The sequence below is a fragment of the Dendropsophus ebraccatus genome, chromosome 2 (assembly GCF_027789765.1).
Source record: "Dendropsophus ebraccatus isolate aDenEbr1 chromosome 2, aDenEbr1.pat, whole genome shotgun sequence".
NCBI classification, from domain to species: Eukaryota; Metazoa; Chordata; class Amphibia; order Anura; family Hylidae; genus Dendropsophus; species Dendropsophus ebraccatus.
The window spans coordinates 158,264,333-158,285,622 of record NC_091455.1 but is presented as its reverse complement, the minus strand read 5'-3'; the positions used below and the strand labels follow the sequence as shown (position 1 = coordinate 158,285,622).

Genomic DNA, 21,290 nt, shown 5'->3' with positions numbered 1-21,290 from the left:
CCGGCTATGAAGCGCGCTCCGGAACGGAGCGCGCTTCACAGCAGGTGGGGGCTGGCTGCAATCAGTAGCCGGGACCTCACCGGTAATGACACGCTGCAGCCATCGCGCTGCCGCGTGTCATTAACCCCTTAAACGCACCCGCGGCGTTTAAGTGTAAGTGACAGGGGGAGTCCCCACAGTGTGACTGCGAGGGTCCCGATCGTTAAAACGGACTGCCGGAGATCTCTTACCTGCCTCCGTGCGGTCCGATTGGCAATCTGCTACACTGAGCCTGCACAGGCAGGCTCAATGAGCAGATCGCCGATAACACTGATCAATGCTATGCCTGTGGCATAGCAATGGTCAGAGTAGAAATCAAAGTAGTGAATGTAAAAGACTCCCAAAGTGACTTTAAATGTGTAAAGAAAAAAGTTAAAAACACCAATACACTACCCCAAAACCCCTCCCCCAATAAAAGTTTAAATAACCCCCCCTATCCCATTATATAAATAAAACATATAAAAATAACTAAATAAATAAACATATAATATATCGTAGTGTGCGTAATTGTCCGATCTATTAAAGTATAACAAGCGTTATTGCGAACGGAGAATGGCGTAGACGAAAAGAGGGAAAAAAGTGTGCGGATTACCCATTTTATGTTACATTATATATATTAAAAAATTCATAAAAAGTGATCAAAACGTCCGATCTTCACAAATATGGTAGTAATAAAAACTAGAGATCATGGCGGAAAAAATTACACCCCATACAGCCCCATAGGTGAAAAAATAAAACCGTTATAAGCATCACAATAGGGCCATTATATTATTAACTAATTGCCAAAAAAAAAGGATTTCATAAAAAAAATATATATAACATTAGAGAATCTGTGTAACCTGCTTATGGTTGTGTTTGGACTGACCTATAGAGTAATAGTATCATGTCACTTTTACCGTATAGTGCATTACGTAGACACATGAACCCCCCCAAACGTTACCATATTGCATTCCTTTTTACGATTTCACCTATTTGTATCTTCATAAATAATATATTTGGAATTCCATCATACATGTTATGGTAAAATGAAAGACACCATTACAAAGTACAACTATTCCTGTAAAAAACAAGCTTTTACATGGCCTGTAGATAGAAAACTGAAAGTGCTGGAGCTCTTAGAAGGGGAGGAGGGAAAAACGAAAACGCAAAGATCAAAATTTGCGCGGTCCACTGGATCATTTTGGGCCTGGTCCTCAAAGGGTTAAGGTTTACATTGGAGGGAAAGATAGACAGCATTTCCTTTTTGGATTTAACTCTGACAATGTAGGTGAACAAAGAGTAATTACCAACACATACCGTAAGCCAACAGCTGGCAATACTATTTTGTTTGCCCAATCATGCCATTAATTACATACAATTAAGTTAAGGCCAACGGCCATTGAGTGGATGGCTGCCATATAACAGTAAGTAACTGCCATTATTTCAATACAACGGCTGTTGTTTTAAAATAACAGCAAATATTTGCCATTAAATGATGGCCATCCACTTAATTACAACATTATGTGGACATAGCCTTTCTGTGTTTTCAATTCACTCCTGGTTTTGGTTGCCATGAGGACCAAATACTGCCTGAAATATACTGTGTGTGAACCCAGCCTCAGGCTATGTTCACACTACGTAAGAGACCGGCCGTTCCGTGACCCCGGCCGGGTCACGGAACGGCTGGTCTCTGGCCGGATCATCTCGGCAGGTACTTAAGTACCAGCCGAGATGATCCTTTCGGCCGCAGAGCTCTGATGCAGGCGCATCAGCGCGCACCCGCATCAGAGCTTCCCATAGCCCACAGTGAAGCGAGCGGCTCGCTTCACTGTGTGAACTGACAGGTCTTTCTGCGGCCGAAATTCACTGAATTCCGGCCGCAGAAAACTGACATGTCAGTTGTTTGCGGCGGTGTATGGGATCCCGGCCGGAGCGCACACGCTGTGTGTACGCTCCGGCCAGGATCCCATAGAACAACAGGCATTGTTCCACCGCAGTAAAAGTAGGGCCGTTGTTGCCATCGTGTGAACATAGCCTAAAGCTGTACCACTAGGGGAGCTCACTAGGGCAAAACGCAATTTGCTCTGAACAAATCTACAAGAGAAAAAACAAGTATTAGATTAATACTGTCTGAATGTGGCTATAGCAAATGGATGTTAGATCGAGCTGAAAAAAGGGTAGCCACACGTTCACTAAGAAAAACATCTAAAGCACAATCTAACCGTCACCACATGGGTACCCAGGATCAAGCTAGGGTAGCATTGGTCACACCTCTTAGTACTGATTTCCAACATATCAGATGCCTCTTTTACAATAATTTACATATTCTTAATCAAGATGCCGAATTACATGATATTATAAAATCTGGTGTTGCCATCATTCCTAGAAAAGGGTGTACCTTAGGCCAGTGGCTTTCACCTAGCCTTTATAGTAGCAAAATTAAATTGGGTATGACCTGGCTACACACAAAAGGTAACTTTAAATGTGGGCATAATATCTGCAAAATATGTCAGTATATGAATGTCAACTAGGGATGGTCTGAACCGAGTTCGTACGGAGTTCGTACGAACCCAAACCATCCGCAATGATTACCGCTGTCTGCCCGCTCCGTGCAGCGGGCGGATCCAGCGGGAGGAACGCCTGGTAAACCAGCCATAGGGATACGCTGTATCCCAGTTTTCCAGGCGGTCCTCCCGCTGTATCCGCCCGCTGCACGGAGCGGGCAGACAGCGGTAATCCGATGCCGAGCGTTCGGGTTCAGCCGAACCTGAACCTCGGCGGGTTTGGACCATCCCTAATGTCAACCGTACTTTTTCTTCATTGGTTACAAAGTAACATTATCCCATCAAGAGTTTAATTAACTGTAGCACTCCTTTTGTAGTTTACCTCATCACTTGTACGAGCTGTCAGATTCAGTATGTTGGTTGCAAAACTGGTGCTATTAAAATTGGTATTCGCAGACATATGTCTGACAGCTCCAATGTGAATGCAGTCAACACCTCTGCAGTCTAAAAACACTTTTCCTCTGTGCACTCTGGCAATCTAAGCAGCTTTTCTTGCACAGGTATCAAGCATATTGCCCAGGCCCTACGCGACGGAGACAGACGTAACATGCTCCTAAGCCGCAAAGCCTTTTGGATCTTCACTCTGGGCACCCGATCCCCAAATGGTCTTAACCATTGTTATGACTTAATGTACCAATATTGAATTCACATGCATTTTGGATGCTTTGTCTGTTTCTCGGAAAACCTTTTCATTATATAAATTTTTTAAATGTATGAAATAATTTTTGTAAATATGCGCATATTTGTAAGTGGTTTTGAGAGGTCCACCCCTTAGGGGACGTGGCCAGGATAATGGGTGTTGCATTATGTGCATTAGGTATATAAGACTATGATAATATGCTTTCACTCATGCTACGACTAAGATTCTAACGGATCGAAACGCGTCAGTGCTTTCAGGTTTTTACTGTATTGCTATGCTTAAAAAAAGAATGAGTTTGGACGTCCCAAGTGCTGGAACTTCTTTTCTGCAAAAAATATTGAATCCTTATCACATCCATATTTGTGGGTCCTCAAAAAAAAGAGAAGTGCGTTTGAATAAAAATGGAATGCTTTGAATGATTTCAACTCAGGGGTTGCCAGGGAAATTATCCGCAAATACAGACAGCCAGGGCCGCCATCAGGAATTTCGGGGCCCCATACAACCAAAGTGTCTGGGCCCCCCACATTAATAAAAAAAAAAAAATTGTGTGTTCGACCCACGCCTTGCTGGGAGGTATAATTTGGTTCAGATCAATTCTAGAGAACTGGCTCATATACCCCATTTTCCCCAGTGGCTTAAAATGTAACCTCTGTTATACAGTTATAAAATCGTAGAAACTAAATGTGAACAAGGTGCAATTCAAATAGACACTTACTTGTATAGCTGCCTCTTGTGCTCTGTATGCAGTGCATTATATTCACCCTTGCAACGTACAATTTATAGCGTGTCTACAAGCCCAGCGGGGCTCATTATGATGGAGACTAAAACTTATACAAGAGTGGGGTAGGGGTTCCCCTGTATTCAGAATGCTGTTGAGTACTAGGCAATGCCCGGTTTGGGGTTATTGAATTTCGAGGGTCTGGGGGGGCTGTTTGATTTGTATATGTTCACCAATATCCCCCCCCCCCCCCCGGTATGCTCACTAACATAGAATATGTTGATAAGGCTAATATAATGAGGCTGTTCCATGTTAGTGAGCATATACAAATCCCACACACCCCAGGCAGACTAGTTTAGCTCACCCAAGCCAGTGATAGCGAATACATGGCGGTGAGAACGCTTTCTAGGAGATCCTGTTTGTGCAGCAGAGGTGTTTATCCTGCTCTGTATAGACCCTCGAAATTCAATAATCCCAGACGGGGCATTGCCTAGCACTCAACAGCATTCTGAATACAGGGGAACCCCTACCCCACTCTTGTATAAGTTTTAGTCTCCATCATAATGAGCCCCGCTGGGCTTGTAGACACGCTATAAATTGTTTGTTGCAAGGGTGAATATAATGCACTGCATACAGAGCACAAGAGACAGCTATACAAGTAAGTGTCTATTTGAATTGCACCTTGTTCACATTTAGGTTCTACAATTTTATAACTGTATAACAGAGGTTACATTTTAAGCCACTGGGGAAAATGGGGTATATGAGCCAGTTCTCTAGAATTGATCTCACACACAGACACCAGCACACATGTATACAGACACCAGCACACGTGTATACAGACATACAGACACCAGCACACCAGGGCACGATGAAGTTTGAACTTCTGCAACCTGGAGAAATCACCTGATATCACCTGCAGTCCTATGTAACACCACATAACACAGTGGTATCTCTGAGTACAGATAATGTAGTAGATTTCACCTGCAGTCCTATGTAACAGCACAGATAACACAGTGATATCTCTGAGTATAGATCATGTAGTAGATGTCACCTGCAGTCCTATGTAACAGCACAGATAACACAGTGATATCCCTCTGAGTACAGATAATGTAGATGTCACCTGCAGTCCTATGTAACACCACAGATAACACAGTGATATCTGTGAGTACAGATAATGTAGTAGTCACCTGCAGTCCTATGTAACACCACAGATAACACAGTGATATCTCTGAGTACAGATAATGTAGTAGCTGTCACCTGCAGTCCTATGTAACACCACAGATAACAGTGATATCTCTGAGTACAGATAATGTAGTAGTCACCTGCAGTCCTATGTAACACAACAGATAACACAGTGAAATCTCTGAGTACAGATAATGTAGTAGCTGTCACCTCGGGGCGCCCCTACTAAATGATGTTCTACAAAATAAGAAAAGTGTCATACAGTGACTCACAGGTGACGTCTTCTTTGATCTGAGGCGTCACTTTCCCTTTTCCTCTCCATCCGGCCCAGACCTCCATGATGATTCCTTCCAGATATGTTTCATCTTTTCAGAACCTGCGAGACAAACAATTTAGGCTCCGCACATTTCTAGCAACTTCCTTCCCTTTCTCCCTCCTGTAGGTTCCCATAGTAACTGCGCTGTTTGGGATGCCCCCTGTATGTAGGATCCCCTGCTGTGCCCCCTGTATGTAGGATTCCCAGCTGTGCCCCCATGAGCTAATAATGCCCCCAGAGGTGCCCCCATACACTAATAATGCCCCCAGAGGTGCCCCCATGAGCTAATAATGCCCCCAGAGGTGCCCCCATATACTAATAATGCCCCCAGAGGTGCCCCCATACACTAATAATGCCCCCAGAGGTGCCCCCATACACTAATAATGCCCCCAAAGGTGCCCCCATGAGCTAATAATGCCCCGAGGTGCCCCCATATACTAATAATGCCCCCAGAGGTGCCCCCATACACCAATAATGCCCCCAGAGGTGCCCCCATACACTAATAATGCCCCCAGAGGTGCCCCCATGAGCTAATAATGCCCCCAGAGGTGCCCCCATATACTAATAATGCCCCCAGAGGTGCCCCCATACACTAATAATGCCCCCAGAGGTGCCCCCATACACTAATAATGCCCCCCAAAGGTGCCCCCATGAGCTAATAATGCCCCGAGGTGCCCCCATATACTAATAATGCCCCCAGAGGTGCCCCCATACACCAATAATGCCCCCAGAGGTGCCCCCATACACTAATAATGCCCCCAGAGGTGCCCCCATGAGCTAATAATGCCCCCAGAGGTGCCCCCATACACTAATAATGCCCCCAGAGGTGCCCCCATACACTAATAATGCCCCCAAAGGTGCCCCCATACACTAATAACGCCCCCAGAGGTGCCCCTAAAAAAAACAAACATCCTACTCACCTAATCCGCGCTGTGCAGGCAGCAACTCTTCCTCCTCCTCTTCGGGCTCCATCTTGCGAGCCGCAGGGACGGGACTTCCGGCAGACGTGATGACGTCACATCATCACGCCTGCCGGAGGGGCACATGATCACGGCCCGGCCTCCCATAGGCTGCTGGTATGAAGTGCCGACAGCCTATGGGAGAGAATACAGGAGGAGGACGCTGACAGGTCCTTCTCCTGTATTCTGATCGCTTTAATGTTCCGCCCGCTGTGCGGGCGGAACATTAAAGCGGTCAGTGCATCCCGAGAAGCTGCGTGGCCGCAGCTTCTCGGGATGCTCAAAAACAGGTGGCAAGGGGGGCCGTGCGGTCCCCCCTAGCCGTGCGGTCCCCCCCCCCGTGTCTATTAGGGTCCGGGCCCCATACGGCAGTACCAGTTGTACTGCCCTATCGGCGGCCCTGCAGACAGCTTACAGATGGAATCTATTTTTATGTGGACAGGACTTTCTAAAAAATATACAGAAAAAAACTGTAGTATGCATTGTCCCATTTATCAAATAAATTAATAGGTTTTATACTGTCAAGATACATTATTATGGACAGTATACTAATAGAAAGATGCCTCGCACACAGAGCACCTGTCCGCTAAGTACAGCTGCTGAAAGAGACACTGAGTCTGCTGTATACCGAGGCAGTGCTTGTTGTTTTTTTACATGAACAGTCTAACTCTATCTGACAAAGGATATACCAAAACCAGGCATCCAAACAAATGACAGCTAGCGGCTTAGTTTCATGGGACTTCTCTTTTAACATTTTGTCACTTAGGGGTAAACTAGATGCATCAAAACAGTCAATAAATATGTCCTGCATCTAAAAAAGACTTGCCCATTTAAGGTTTCCAAGCTACGTTGTCAGTCAGTCACACTAAAAGAAGATTTAGTAAATTTGGGCCTAAGTATGCCTATCAACTATTCAAGACAAGCAGAGTATTGACATTTTTGTATGATGGATATTATTCCAGCCTCAAAAATGTTAAAAAGGCAAGCCAGGATGCTCTAAAAATAAAAAAGAAACAATACTCACCGGCCTTGATTCTCTGCCACTGCTGTTTTTATAGCTCTCGGTTCCCACCTCCCACTGCTGTTTCCTGGCGGAGCAGGCAGTTCCTGTATGGAAAACATATCACAGAGGCCAGCATTGAGGGGCAGGGGCGAGTAGCAATTGGAATGGCAGGGGTTTGGAGCAGGTAAGTATTGTTTATTTTTTATTTTTATAGCACCCTGGTTCACTTTTTTGAAAATTTTCTGGGGCTAGAATGACACTTTTAGGGTCCATTTACACAGAAAGATTATCTGACAGATTATCTGCCAAAGATTTGAAGCCAAAGCCAGGAACAGACTATAAACAGGGAACAGGTCATAAAGGAAAGCCTAAGATTTCTCCTCTTTTCAAATCCATTCCAGGCTTTGGCTTCAAATCTTTGGCAGATAATCTGTCAGATAATCTTTCTGTGTAGATGGACCCTAATGGTGTGTTTACACAGGCAGATTTATCTGACCAATTTTGGAAGCCAAAGTCAGGAATGGACTTGAGAAGACGGGAATCTCAGTCTTTCCTTTATGACCTGCACCCTGTTTATAGTCTGTTCCTGGCTTTGGCTTCAAAAATCTGTCAGATAAATCTCTCTGTGTAAACGCACCATAAGTCAAGACAATTGAACAGAGAAAATCCTTTAATATTAGTTATAAATTAACTAACTTGTCCATCTTTTTGTTTTGGTTAATGGTAAAAATAAACCCTCATAGTCATTCAGGAAATAAATTCTTTACTTTTTTTCCCAGCCATTTGTTATTTTAAGCGTAGCTCGTTACTCAGATTGGGTACATATTAATGTTGGGCTAAGTTATAAAAATTCTACATTTTCACAGGCCTGTCAGTTACAAGAAATATTTGGCCATGAAAACCATGGGTAGTGATGAGCTTTCAACTGTTGCAAAAACCCAGGAGAGACCAAAATGGGACAATAAAGTCCAATATTTGTTGACATGTATTGGATTTGCAGTGGGTTTAGGAAATGTATGGAGATTTCCTTATTTATGTCAGACCTATGGAGGAGGTGAGTATGCAGTTTGTTTCTAGTCATATTTACTGGTATATAATTTTGACTTTGAGGGGAGGGGCAGTAACTTTTCTTAGTTTGTGATATGGCAAAAATTACATTTGTGTGTATCCTTTTCGATCCATTTTTCCATTGCCTTCCATTATAAATAAAAAAAAGGGACCAAAAGGTATCAGTTTTTTTAGCATTTACAAAGATATGGACAACCTCATTTTTGTTTATGCTAAAAAATAATTGATGGGTTTTGATACTTTTTTTGGAAGTCAATGAGAAAACGGATCATAACAGATGCACACAAATGCATCCATTTTCCCTCTGTTTTTCCATTAAACTGATCCGTTAAACAGACACCAAAAATGCAGTGTGAACATAGCCTTACATTTATTCTAAGGACCAGTATAGAGAGTTTGTTTTTATTTTCCTAAAATATAAAAAACGTGCTTTGTATTGCCATATTAGACCCCCACTTTTATTATCTCTGCCTACAGAGTTATGGTACCATATGTAGTTTTATCATAGTTTTATATTCCATGTTTTTTGTAATGAGATGATGAGAAAAAAAAAACAAATGCAATTTTATGATTCATTTAATTCATTAATAGTTCATACAATTCTTTAGACATGCAGAATAGCCACATTTAGTTATTTAAAAAGAAATTATTTAAAGGGAAACTGTCAGATGAAATTCACATTCCAAACTTCTTACCATTGATAGATAGCTATTAGGTCAAGGAGACACACGGTACCTTTCATATATCCAACTGTGCTTACAGAACATAGAAAAATGTTCCGGTACATGGAGGCTTTCACACATGGAAGCTGAGTCCCAAGCAGGGTCAGGAGGTGTTACAGCTTGCTGCAATTCCGGAGCTCAGGAATGTCTCTGACTGTTTATACTATATAGTAAAAGCAGCTGTCTACATTCTGGAAACACAGATGTATATATGAAAGGCAGCATGTGTCTCCTGGACCTAACAGCTATATAACAACTTCAGCAGTTTGGAAGCTAAATTGCAGCCCCCAGATTCCCATAAAAAAAAAACAAGTGATCATTTATTTGCATATATAGTACACTAAAATGTGCTGTTAATGGATGCACATCCGTAGTGTTGTCCTAAATTGTGGGCTGCACTACGAATGTGTGCATGAAGCCTAACCTTCTGAGCCCGCGCAATATTTCCAGGAAGAGGAAGAGGTTAAGGGTAGTTTCACACACAGCATTTTTGGGAAGGATTACACTGATGTACTAGTTTGACCTAAAGCCCGAAGTAGATGCGGAAAAAAAGAAGTAAAGGCCCACCTCTTGTGTACTGTAGTAGCAAAAGCAAAGTTTATGCATAAATCCTCGCATGTGTCACAAAAACAGGGTACACCGAGGAGCCATAGAATTCTATTGCTGCTATACCACATGGGCCCATCAGAGTGGATATACACTGTGTTTTGCTTCAAAATGTGTTCTTTTGTAGACTATTTGAGGTCAATATGTTTATGTTAGGTTAGTAAGGATGTTTTGTTACTGTCAAGACTTGAGTCTATGTATAATTTTTGTCTCTAGGATTGTAGAGCTGTTCAGTCTATTGATACTAATGAAATCTATGCGGTTATATGACAGCAAGCAGAATTACAAATTTACAATACTTTATAGCTTGCTTTATGATTATTCATATAATGGTTAGTACTAATGTGAGTAGAGGTACTTATTTTATTTTTCTATCACTGTTTATTCTGTTATATTGCTAAATAACAGCAAGCAAAGTTACTAACTCATAGGCCATTATTAGAGATGAACGAACCTCGAGCATGCTCCAGTCCATCCGAACCCGAACGTTCGGCATTTGATTGCGGTGGCTGCTGAAGTTGGATAAAGCTCTAAGAATATGTAGAAAACATGGACATAGTCATTGGCTATATCCATGTTTTCCAGACAACCTTAGAACTTTATCCAAGTTCAGCAGCCCCCGCTAATCAAATGCCGAACGTTAGGGTTAGGATGGACTCGAACCCGGTTCGCTCATCTCTAGCCATTATCATAGGTTTTTTTCTGTGTTATTCATATTTGGCTGGGTTCACACTACGTATATTTCAGTCAGTATTGTGGTCCTCATATTGCAACCAAACCAGGAGTGGATTAAAAACACAGAAAGGATCTGTTCACACAATGTTGAAATTGAGTGGATGGCCGCCAAATAACAGTAAATAACTGCCATTATTTCAATACAGCAGCCGTTGTTTTAAAATAACAGTAAATATTTGCAATTAAACGGCGGCCATCCACTCAATTTCTACATTGTGTGAACAGAGCCTTTCTGTGTTTTTAATCCACTCCTGGTTTTGGTTGCAATATAAGGACCACAATACTGACTGAAATATACTTAGTGTGAACCCAGCCAAATATGAATAACACAGAAAAAAACCGAGTCAGCTAGTATTAATGAGGTTAGAGGAATTCTGTTATTTCCACACCTATTTTTGGATAAAGCATTCCAGATTATTTATTATATTTTTTTAAAAATTGCAGTTGATGACATTATGGCCAGCACTGTCTTTATGTACAGTGTTGCTGAGTAATTGTAATGATCAGGGTGCCATACAGAGCAAGTACATGGATCCTACCAGGCTGCCATCGCCTGGTGTGCGTGGCATGGCAGACATGAGTGGCAGAACAAGGCAGCGACAAGATGAGACAATATATTAGATATGAGAAATTTTGAGGAGGTGCAAGGGAGAAAATTCCCAGAGAATAATACATGCAATAGGCTCCAGTACTCATGCAAAATAAACTTCTAACTTACTTCTTCAACATAAAATCCTACAACCACAATAGTCCATATATATAAATAGGACATGTGAAACAACAGATCGACATGTTTTGAACCTGTATGGCCGTTAGTCATAAACATGTAAATCTGTCCTTTCCCATGTCCTAGTTGAAAATATAAAATATTGTGGCTGTATGTGTGGTAGACGCACTGATGATCCCAGTGAAGTTGCGTCAGAGAATCGACACACAGATGTGGGGGCACACCTGCTCGGAACTGCCACCCAAAGAGAGGGAAAAGTGTATGCTGTGTCGGTGTGGGGCGAAGAATCACGGAGGCTCTTTATCATAAATAAGCTTAGTTTTACTTGAGAGGTACTTGTGTGGAGCAAGACATACAGCTGTGCAATGACACAGTTAAAGCGTAACTGTCATTTCAGAGTCATTTTTCTGAAAACATTAAATATCAACAGTTCAAGCGATTTTAAGAAACTCTGTAATAGGTTTTATGTACTAAAAGAGTTTCCTTCTGGACTAAAAAAGCAATCTCCCAGCCTCCCCCCTCACATCAGATGAAGCAGGATTTCTGTCTCCATTATGTGGCTATGGAGAGGGGAGGGGCTGAGACGAGTGAATGAGCACGGAGGATTTCTGCACAGCACAACACCCTGCAATCTTCTCTCAGTAAGTTCATAGATAAGCACTGACCTTTCTGACATCTGAATTTAGTGTCTTAGGTGCCCAGACAGTCTACAAATAGCTGACCTTCATGTCACCTCTTCCTGCTCCCTCATCTCCCTCGGGCCCCTTCCCCCTCCGTAAGGATAGTATGGAGAGAGCAGAGCCCGTCTTCACTGGCTTCTCTGTAATGAAGACGTGTTTGCCTGATAATGCACAGATAAGTAGTCAGGGGGGAGGCTGGGAAATTGCTTCTTGAGTACAGAAGGAGGCTTTTTTGGCTGATGAAACCTATTACAGAGTTTCTTAAAATCGCTTATACTACTGATTTCTGCAATAAAAAAAAACATGACAGTTACGCTTTAATGTTACACTTGACAGTTCTCTTGATAAAGCACTTGATAATGCACTTGATAATACGAGAAACAGATCTGCGACAGGAATAGAGTGAGGAGTACAGTCGTGCTGACTGAGTAGCATGTTGAGAGATACAAAGAAACAGAGTAGCAGAGAGGAGGATGTCGTGAGAGTCCCAACCCAAGTAGTACTGTGCTCTGCCGGGATGTTGGAGGATGAGGTAGAAGAACACTTAGAAGAAGAAGAATAGAATACTTGTGCCCTTGTATTGACTTTGGAGTCTTCACACTACCTTATGCCCACTAGATTTGGGGGATCCGTTACTAGAGGGTGACACAAGGCCCAGAGCTTGTTACCTGGGATGAGCGGAATGCTGAGGGTTCCCTGCTGACAACCGCACTGCAAGATAAAGTTCCTAGGCTTACTGCAACTTTGCTCTATCCAGATCAGTTCCTAGCTTACTGCTGTCTGTGGATACTGTCCTGCTCTGTGACTCTCCTAGTCCACTGCGTGGGTTGAGGTTGTCTCTAACTTGTCCTCTCTTGAAAGGGGTTTAACACTGCATAGTATTGTGTAGCATCACTGAGAAAGAGACTGTTAGCTGTGTCCTGTCTGACGTCCTACCCATACGGGGCTCTGACCAGGCTGACCAGAGTAGGGGACCTGGCAGAGGGCCAGGACCCAGAGAGGAGCACTGTAGAGAGCTGTCTAGCTTGCGTCCTTTCTCTACAATGTCCAACACGAAAGACCTATACACTTCCTCTACCCACTTCCTTCCTCAGTGTAACTAAAGTGCGCTGTGAGTGGGTGAAGAGTGCAATAGAAGAAGTAAAGAGAGGTGATAGGAGAGAAGAAGAACAGATTCCTGTTGGTCTGCAGATCCATGTGACCTACAAACAAACGATAACCCTTTACACACTTCAGCTGTTCCACCTCTAAATATACAAATCTAATACAACGACATCTAGAGGCGAAACTTTATCACTACTTTCATCAGCACTTTAACGCAATAAGAACAGGCTTTTCTGAAGAGGGTTACCAATAGTAACACCCGTGGTAGGACACCAAATATGATTTTATGCTGAAGAAATTAAGATGGAAGTGCTTATGCAAGCATGCTGGTGTCTGATGTAAGTAATATATTGTGTTATTGGGTACTGCGCCAAGGTAATAGAACTGTGCTACTCACTATTAGATCAAACAAGCAGTACAAAGGTAATGGCCATTCCACAGCGTTACTGACGCTTCATCATGGCACTAGTGTAAACTACAACCTACCCCAAAATATTCAACCTCTCCCTCTCCGCTGGTATCTTTCCCTCCTCATTCAAACACTCTATTATAATCCCACTGCTGAAAAAACCTTCTTTAGATCCATCCTGTGCAGCCAACTATCGGCCTGTCTCCAATCTCCCCTTCATCTCTAAACTCCTGGAACGTCTTGTCTACTCTCGCCTAACCCGCTATCTCTCTGATAACTCTCTTCTTGACCCTCTACAGTCTGGTTTCCGACCCCTTCACTCCACTGAAACTGCTCTCACCAAAGAGTCAAACGACCTCCTGAAGGCCAAGTCACAAGGAAACTACTCCTTGCTGATTCTCCTGGATCTCTCAGCAGCGTTTGACACTGTGGACCACCAGCTTCTCCTCTCCATGCTCAGCTCTCTTGGCCTCAAGGACTCTGCTCTCTCTTGGTTCTCTTCCTACCTCTCTGACCGCTCCTTCAGTGTATCCTTCTCTGGCTCTACTTCCAGTCTCCTACCTCTTACTGTTGGGGTTCCCCAGGGGTCAGTCCTGGGTCCCCTCCTCTTCTCCCTCTATACAGCCCCCATCGGACAGACCATCAGCAGGTTTGGTTTCCAATACCATCTTTATGCTGATGACACCCAGTTATACACTTCTTCCCGTGACGTCTCCCCTGCCTTCCTGCAAAATACTAGTGACTGCCTATCCGCTCTCTCTAACACTATGACCTCTCTGTTTCTCAAACTTAATCTCTCTAAAACTGAACTTCTTGTATTTCCTCCCTCTAACAAACCTAAACCCGACATCTCCCTCTCAGTCTGTGGTACTAGCATCACTCCTGTGCATCAGGCTCGATGTCTGGGGGTTTTGTTGGACTCCAATCTATCCTTTACTCCCTATATCCAAGCTCTTACACGCTCCTGTCATCTCCATCTCAAAAACATCTCCAGAATCCGCCCATTCCTCACCACTGACACTGCTCAGACTCTGACTGTCGCCCTGATCCACTCCCGTCTTGACTACTGTAACTCCCTACTAATCGGTCTTCCTCTGTCTAAGCTCTCCCCTCTCCAGTCTATCCTGAATGCAGCAGCCAGACTCATCTTCCTCTCCAGCCGCTATACCGATGTCTCTCCTCTGTGCCAATCACTGCACTGGTTACCCATCAAATCCAGAATCCACTTCAAGCTCCTCACCCTCACCCATAAAGCTCTCCACAACTCTGCCCCTCCATACATCTCCTCCCTCATCTCCACCTACCATCCTTCCCGTGCTCTGCGCTCTGCAAATCATCTAACCTTAACATCTTCCATAATCAGAACCTCTTATTCCCGCCTCCAAGACTTCTCTCGTGCTGCACCAATTTTCTGGAATGCCCTACCCAAACACATCAGACTCATACCCAATACCCACAGTTTCAAGCGTGCCCTGAAGACTCATCTCTTCAGGCTCGCTTATAACGTTCCCTAAACTGTTTCCCCCTTCTGTTTCCCTTGCTCTATTTCTCTGACTGTTCCTGCACTTTATATGTTTACCTGCATCAGACATTGGCGTTGTTACTGGCTCATCCTGTAATTCTAATTATGTACAATGGCTGGACCATGGACAAATAAAGCACTTATGCCTGGTGTCTATGAAAATTAGTCTGTAAGCTCCAATGAGCAGGTCTCGTCTATACTCTGTATTTTGTATTTTTTGATATTTTTATTAACTATGTACTTATTTATTCCAATTTAACTGCGTATTATGTACCTCTGTACTGTATGCATAGAAAAAAAAAGCGCTGTGGAATCTGTTGGCGCTATACAAATAAATTTATTATTATTATTATTATTATTATTACCCCCTATAAATATACATGTTATGAAATCATTTACTTCCCCATACAGCAGTCTGAGCTGTATTTGCTAGAAACAAACCTAAGAAGCGCTGCACAGTAGTTACATGGGCCACATCTGAAATCGCTTTTTAGTTTTTCTCAGTATATTGCTCATTATTTGTAAAGAAAATCAAGATTGAAACCGAGAAGAACTACAATGAAAAAAATAGCACAGTTCTGTGTTTTTAACACATTACTTGTTTTTGTTGAAAAAATACTGACCAAAATACTGAGCGAAATACTGTATATGAACATCATTTAGAACTAGTTTTTATGATATCTAGACAAGACAGGATATTTGCTATTATACTGTGTAACTGTAGTGTCCCAGTATAGATGTTCCACTCAGGCCCATATCTGCCATGAGGCGAGGTGAAGTCTTTGCCTCAGGCGGCAGATAACACAGCCCTTGAGGGGGGCGGCATCAGCGTCCTGTGTCCTTATCATTACAACTAGTTACGGCTCAGTGCCCAGCCGTGTTTCCTGTCAGTTGCCTCATGAAAAGCGCTGAGGAGGCACTGGAAGCCTCGTATTCACAGGTATTCACATCACATAAGACATAGATATAGTGTCTCCTGCTGTTAACCCTTTCAATAATGCAGAGTTATTATACTCTGCATCACTTACACACTGTAGAAAAGAAAAAGTTAACAGCAGCGGGGACGCTATATTATGTCTTCTCTGCACTGCCGAACTCCGAGCTGACCTCAGCACAGTGCAAGAGCAGAAGAGGCATGAAGGTAATGTTCTGCTCTGCTGTTAACTCTTTCTGTATTGCAGAATGTAAGTGATGCACAGTAATACTCTACATTCTGCAGTACTGAAAGAGTTAACAGAGCAGCCGTTTTATGGCTCCTCTCCGGCTCCTGAGGTCAGAGGTCAGCAGTTGCAGATTGTTGTTTGTTTTGAAGCTCTCAGGGGGCCCATAGTGGCTCTAACAGTTAAAAAATCTGGTCACCGCACGGCGCACACTGTTATCTATAGTGCTGTGCCATACACACTGCGATGCTGCACTGTTATCTATAGTGGTGTCCCATACACACTGCGATGCTGCACTCTGCCTGTCCTGGATCTTCTCTCCCTGACTATTGCTCTGAGGTCCCTGCAGTTTAGACTGCTGTCAGGTCACAGGATAGGATACTCAGCTGAGGCATTTATCATGTTGAATGGGGGGACCTGGGAGTGCTGGAGTTCTTGTATGGGGAATATGAGGGGCACTATGGGCATGGTAATATTACAGTGAGTGTGAGGGGCACTATGGGCATGGTAATATTACAGGGAATGTGAGGGGCACTATGCACATGGTAATATTACAGGGAATGTGAGGGGCACTATGGGCATGGTAATATTACAGGGAATGTGAGTGGCACTATGGGCATGGTAATATTACAGGCAATGTGAGGGGCACTATGCACATGGTAATATTACAGGGAATGTGAGGGGCACTATGGGCATGGTAATATTACAGGCAATGTGAGGGGCACTATGCACATGGTAATATTACAGGAAATGTGAGGGGCACTATGGGCATGGTAATATTACAGGCAATGTGAGGGGCACTATGCACATGGTAATATTAGAGGGAATGTGAGGAGGGCAGGGGGCATGGTGATATTACATGGAATGTGAGGGGCACTATGGGCATGGTGATATTACAGGGAATGTGAGGGGCACTATGGGCATGGTAATATTACAGGGAATGTGAGGGGCCCTATGCGCATGGTAATATTACAGGGAATGTGAGGGGCACTATGGGCATGGTAATATTACAGGCAATGTGAGGGGCACTATGCACATGGTAATATTACAGGGAATGTGAGGGGCACTATGGGCATGGTAATATTACAGGCAATGTGAGGGGCACTATGCACATGGTAATATTACAGGGAATGTGAGGAGGGCAGGGGGCATGGTGATATTACATGGAATGTGAGGGGCACTATGGGCATGGTGATATTACAGGGAATGTGAGGGGCACTATGGGCATGGTAATATTACAGGGAATGTGAGAAGGGCAGGGGGCATGGTGATATTACATGGAATGTGAGGGGCACTATGGGCATGGTGATATTACAGGGAATGTGAGGGGCCCTATGCGCATGGTAATATTACAGGGAATGTGAGGGGCACTATGGGCATGGTAATATTACAGGCAATGTGAGGGGCACTATGCACATGGTAATATTACAGGGAATGTGAGGGGCACTATGGGCATGGTAATATTACAGGCAATGTGAGGGGCACTATGCACATGGTAATATTACAGGGAATGTGAGGAGGGCAGGGGGCATGGTGATATTACATGGAATGTGAGGGGCACTATGGGCATGGTGATATTACAGGGAATGTGAGGGGCACTATGGGCATGGTAATATTACAGGGAATGTGAGAAGGGCAGGGGGCATGGTGATATTACATGGAATGTGAGGGGCACTATGGGCATGGTGATATTACAGGGAATGTGAGGGGCCCTATGCGCATGGTAATATTACAGGGAATGTGAGGAGGGCAGGGGGCATGATAATCTTGTAGGGGGAATATGGGGGAACAGAGATATAATGCTGAAATGCAATTTTTCAGCTCATTCAAGTACAGCTGCTAGTACTGCTTCATCTGTGTCTTGGTGTATTTTTTCTGCTTATTTAACATAAAAATAGAAAATCGAGATTTAAATCGATTGTCGGTTCTCGCCTCAGGCAGCAGAAAAGCTAGAATCGGCCCTGGTTCCACTAAGTTTTATGTCACCTGTCCAAAGGTAACTGTCAGGTGCTGCACTCTGGTATGATGAGTGCCTTTCATTACTTGGTGTGTGTGTCTCTCTCTCTCTCTCTTTCTCTCCTCTATTTGTTGTGCACAGCTGAAGGTAAAAAGGGTTTATTGCTGTGTTTTCACTATTCTGTTTCAGCCAATCACTGGTGCACACACACTCACAGCCTATTACACTTCTTCCTTCTCCTCTTTCTAGCACATTCCCCACCAATAGGAGTTTATACCCGGTCACGCCTATATAAGTGAGTAAAGGCCCTATTACACCAAAAGATGTCTGACAGATTTTTTCAGCCAAAGCCAGAATGGATTTGAAAAGAGGAGGAATCTCAGTCTTATCTTTACAACCTTTTCCCTGTTTATAGTCTGTTCCGGACTTTGGCTGAAAAAATCTGCCAGATAATCTGTCAGACATCTTTTAGTGTAAAAGGGCCCTTAGTTCCTGGTAGGAAGATCTTCTGTAGTGGATTTAGTGACAGACATACAGGACACAAATTTAGAAACAGAGACACAGGTTTTTCAGAGCCTGTGAGAAAAAGTTATGATGCAGTGCTAAACCCAAAGGTGGGGTAACTGTGACCCATGTTTAACCTTACCTACGCCAGGGATCCTTCTAAAAATCAGGACAATCTACAGTAACAGAGATTGATCCCCAAAGGTACAAAAAGCCTAAACTGACATATTCCATTGACACTTGTTTAGCCTTTTAGGGAACCTTGAGAGGTTAGCTTTGCACAGTAGTTCAAGCCTGGGACTTGTGTTACCAAAGTTACTGGACTTGTTCGCACGTGAATTGCACTAAAGTCCTCAGGTAAAAGTCATCCCCCGTTTAAGTGCTGAACTCTTTACTCATTTTTCCTCCTCCACACCTGCACCTGCATCCACACTTGTGCTACCAGGGTTGGGTATCACCGCTCCTGGCCACTGTGACAAGTGCCTGAGTAAAACATCAGAGACCCAACTGTGGTTACCACCTAGCAACCCCAGGCAATGGCATAACACTTAGACCCTATTACACAGATAAATTGTCTGCTGAATCAGTCCAAAATCAATCATGTGTAATAAAGATAACAATCAGCCGAGGAACATATAATCGGCTGATCACTGTCTTTCAACACGTTTAAAAATCATTGGCCGTCGGCCACGCATCACTACGAGTAATGCGTGCCCAACGGCTGATGCAAAGAAAATCATAAATACCTATACTGGTAATGTCCAATCCCCCACTCCCCTCAGTGTCCTCCTGCCTTATTTCTTTGATTCCCCACTCACCACACTCGCCTCCGGCACTTCTGAACCAGTCTCTGAAGTGACAGGTCGCTCAGTTAATCACTGGCTGCAGCTCTGTCCCTGCAAAATCAAGCTAGCACTTGTTTTTTGAGGTAGGGCGCACGTATCTGTGCTGATAGTTTTGAGATCACAAGAAATCTATACCTACCATCCGTGCTTCTTGTGATCTGGCATGTCTTGTGATTCAAGCTCCACCAGCACGGATGGTAAGTATACACTGCCGGTGATCTGGAAACTGACAGCACAGGTGTATGCATATCTGTGCTGTTAGTCCCTTTATCATTATTGGCCTCACATAACCCTACTTACACACAGTGTCGGACTGGGGTACCTGGGGCCCACCAGAGAAAGTGATCCTCGGGGCCTACCAAATAAGAATCGGTAAAAAGTAACATACTGACCCGGCCCTATCCTGGATTCATCTGGATAATCATAGTGTGGAAGTGATCACCATACTGTACGTATCAACATACCATCATACTGTTGCTGATCAAATCCAGTACACAAAGAACAATAAAAACAGTATATAAGGAACAGAAATATCAGCACACCTTAATCACAACCACATAGTGAATAATACCACCATACCAATACTAATATCCAGTATAGCAAGACTAATAATACCAGTGTATAAAAAACAAATATCACAACACCTTCAGCATTACCATCCCCATCCCATTACTAAATAACATCCACAGTACAAATACCAGTATCATCCCCATACACTGACCCACATTGAGGTAAGTACCAGCTGTACACAGGCTCTGCACACCATAAAATTGATTACATTGCAGTCACATCCAGTGAATTACAGGTGACGTCTTCTCTGATCGCAGCCACTCACGTTTCGCTTTCTTCTCCATCTGGCCCGAGCATCGTAAAGACTTTTCCTGGACAAAATTTGACCCCGCAGAATCTGCCAGACAAACATTTTAGGCCTCTCACTCATACAATATTGAAGTCCTCTGTGTCCTCATATAAAAGTTATTCCCCCCTGTGCCCCATATGATAGACCCGCTCTGTGCATCCATATAGTAGTTAGGTGCCCCGCTGTGCATCCATATAGAAGTTAGACATACAGAAGTTAGTTCTGGGCATCTAGATACTAGTAAGGCATCTCTAAGTTGGTAGCATTCTCCATGTAAGCATCCCTATGTAGGTAGTCCTTCCAGTAGGTAGTATTATTCTGTAGTTAGGTACTCCTCTCCTGTGCATTAATAGTGATTAGGCATCATCTCCCCCATCTTAGGTATCCCCATGTAATTCCTCCTAGTAGTCCCCCCAATAGATACTATCCCACATGTGGACCACATAGGTATGCCCCTGAAGGTAATTCCCTTGAGAGCCCCCCTACATGTAATCCCCCATGTATTACACACCCCAGTGTCAGTCCCCCAGTATATTACACACTCCAGTGTCAGGTCCCCAGTATATTACACACGCCAGTATTAGGTCCCCAGTATATTACACACCCCAGTGTCAGGTCCCCAGTATATTACACACCCCACTCAGAGCAGGCTGTAACTCAGAGATACCACTCTACTGACTGACTGTATATACTTGTAGTTTGTGACCATATGGTGCAGCTGCATCCCTTATAATAATTGTATTACCCCCTTCATCCTCTTGCCCCTCCATCATCATACTACCCCCCTTCATTCTCCTTCCCTCCATCATCATGCTACAACCTCCTTCATCCTCCTGCACCTCCATCATCATACTACTACCTCCTTCATCCTCCTGCACCTCCAAGATCATACTACCACCCCTTCATCATCATCATACTACTACCCATTCATCCTTCTGCCCCTCCATCATCATAATACTAGGCCCTTTATCATCATACTATTACCCCCTTCA

At 43.7% G+C, this 21,290-nt stretch overlaps 1 protein-coding gene across 1 annotated transcript in view; it reads left to right on the top strand.

The window, feature by feature from the left end:
* The window catches only part of LOC138784192 (sodium-dependent neutral amino acid transporter B(0)AT3-like), a 138,162-nt gene that overhangs the window by 21,070 nt on the left and 95,802 nt on the right, over positions 1–21,290 (top strand). The window lies entirely within an intron of this gene.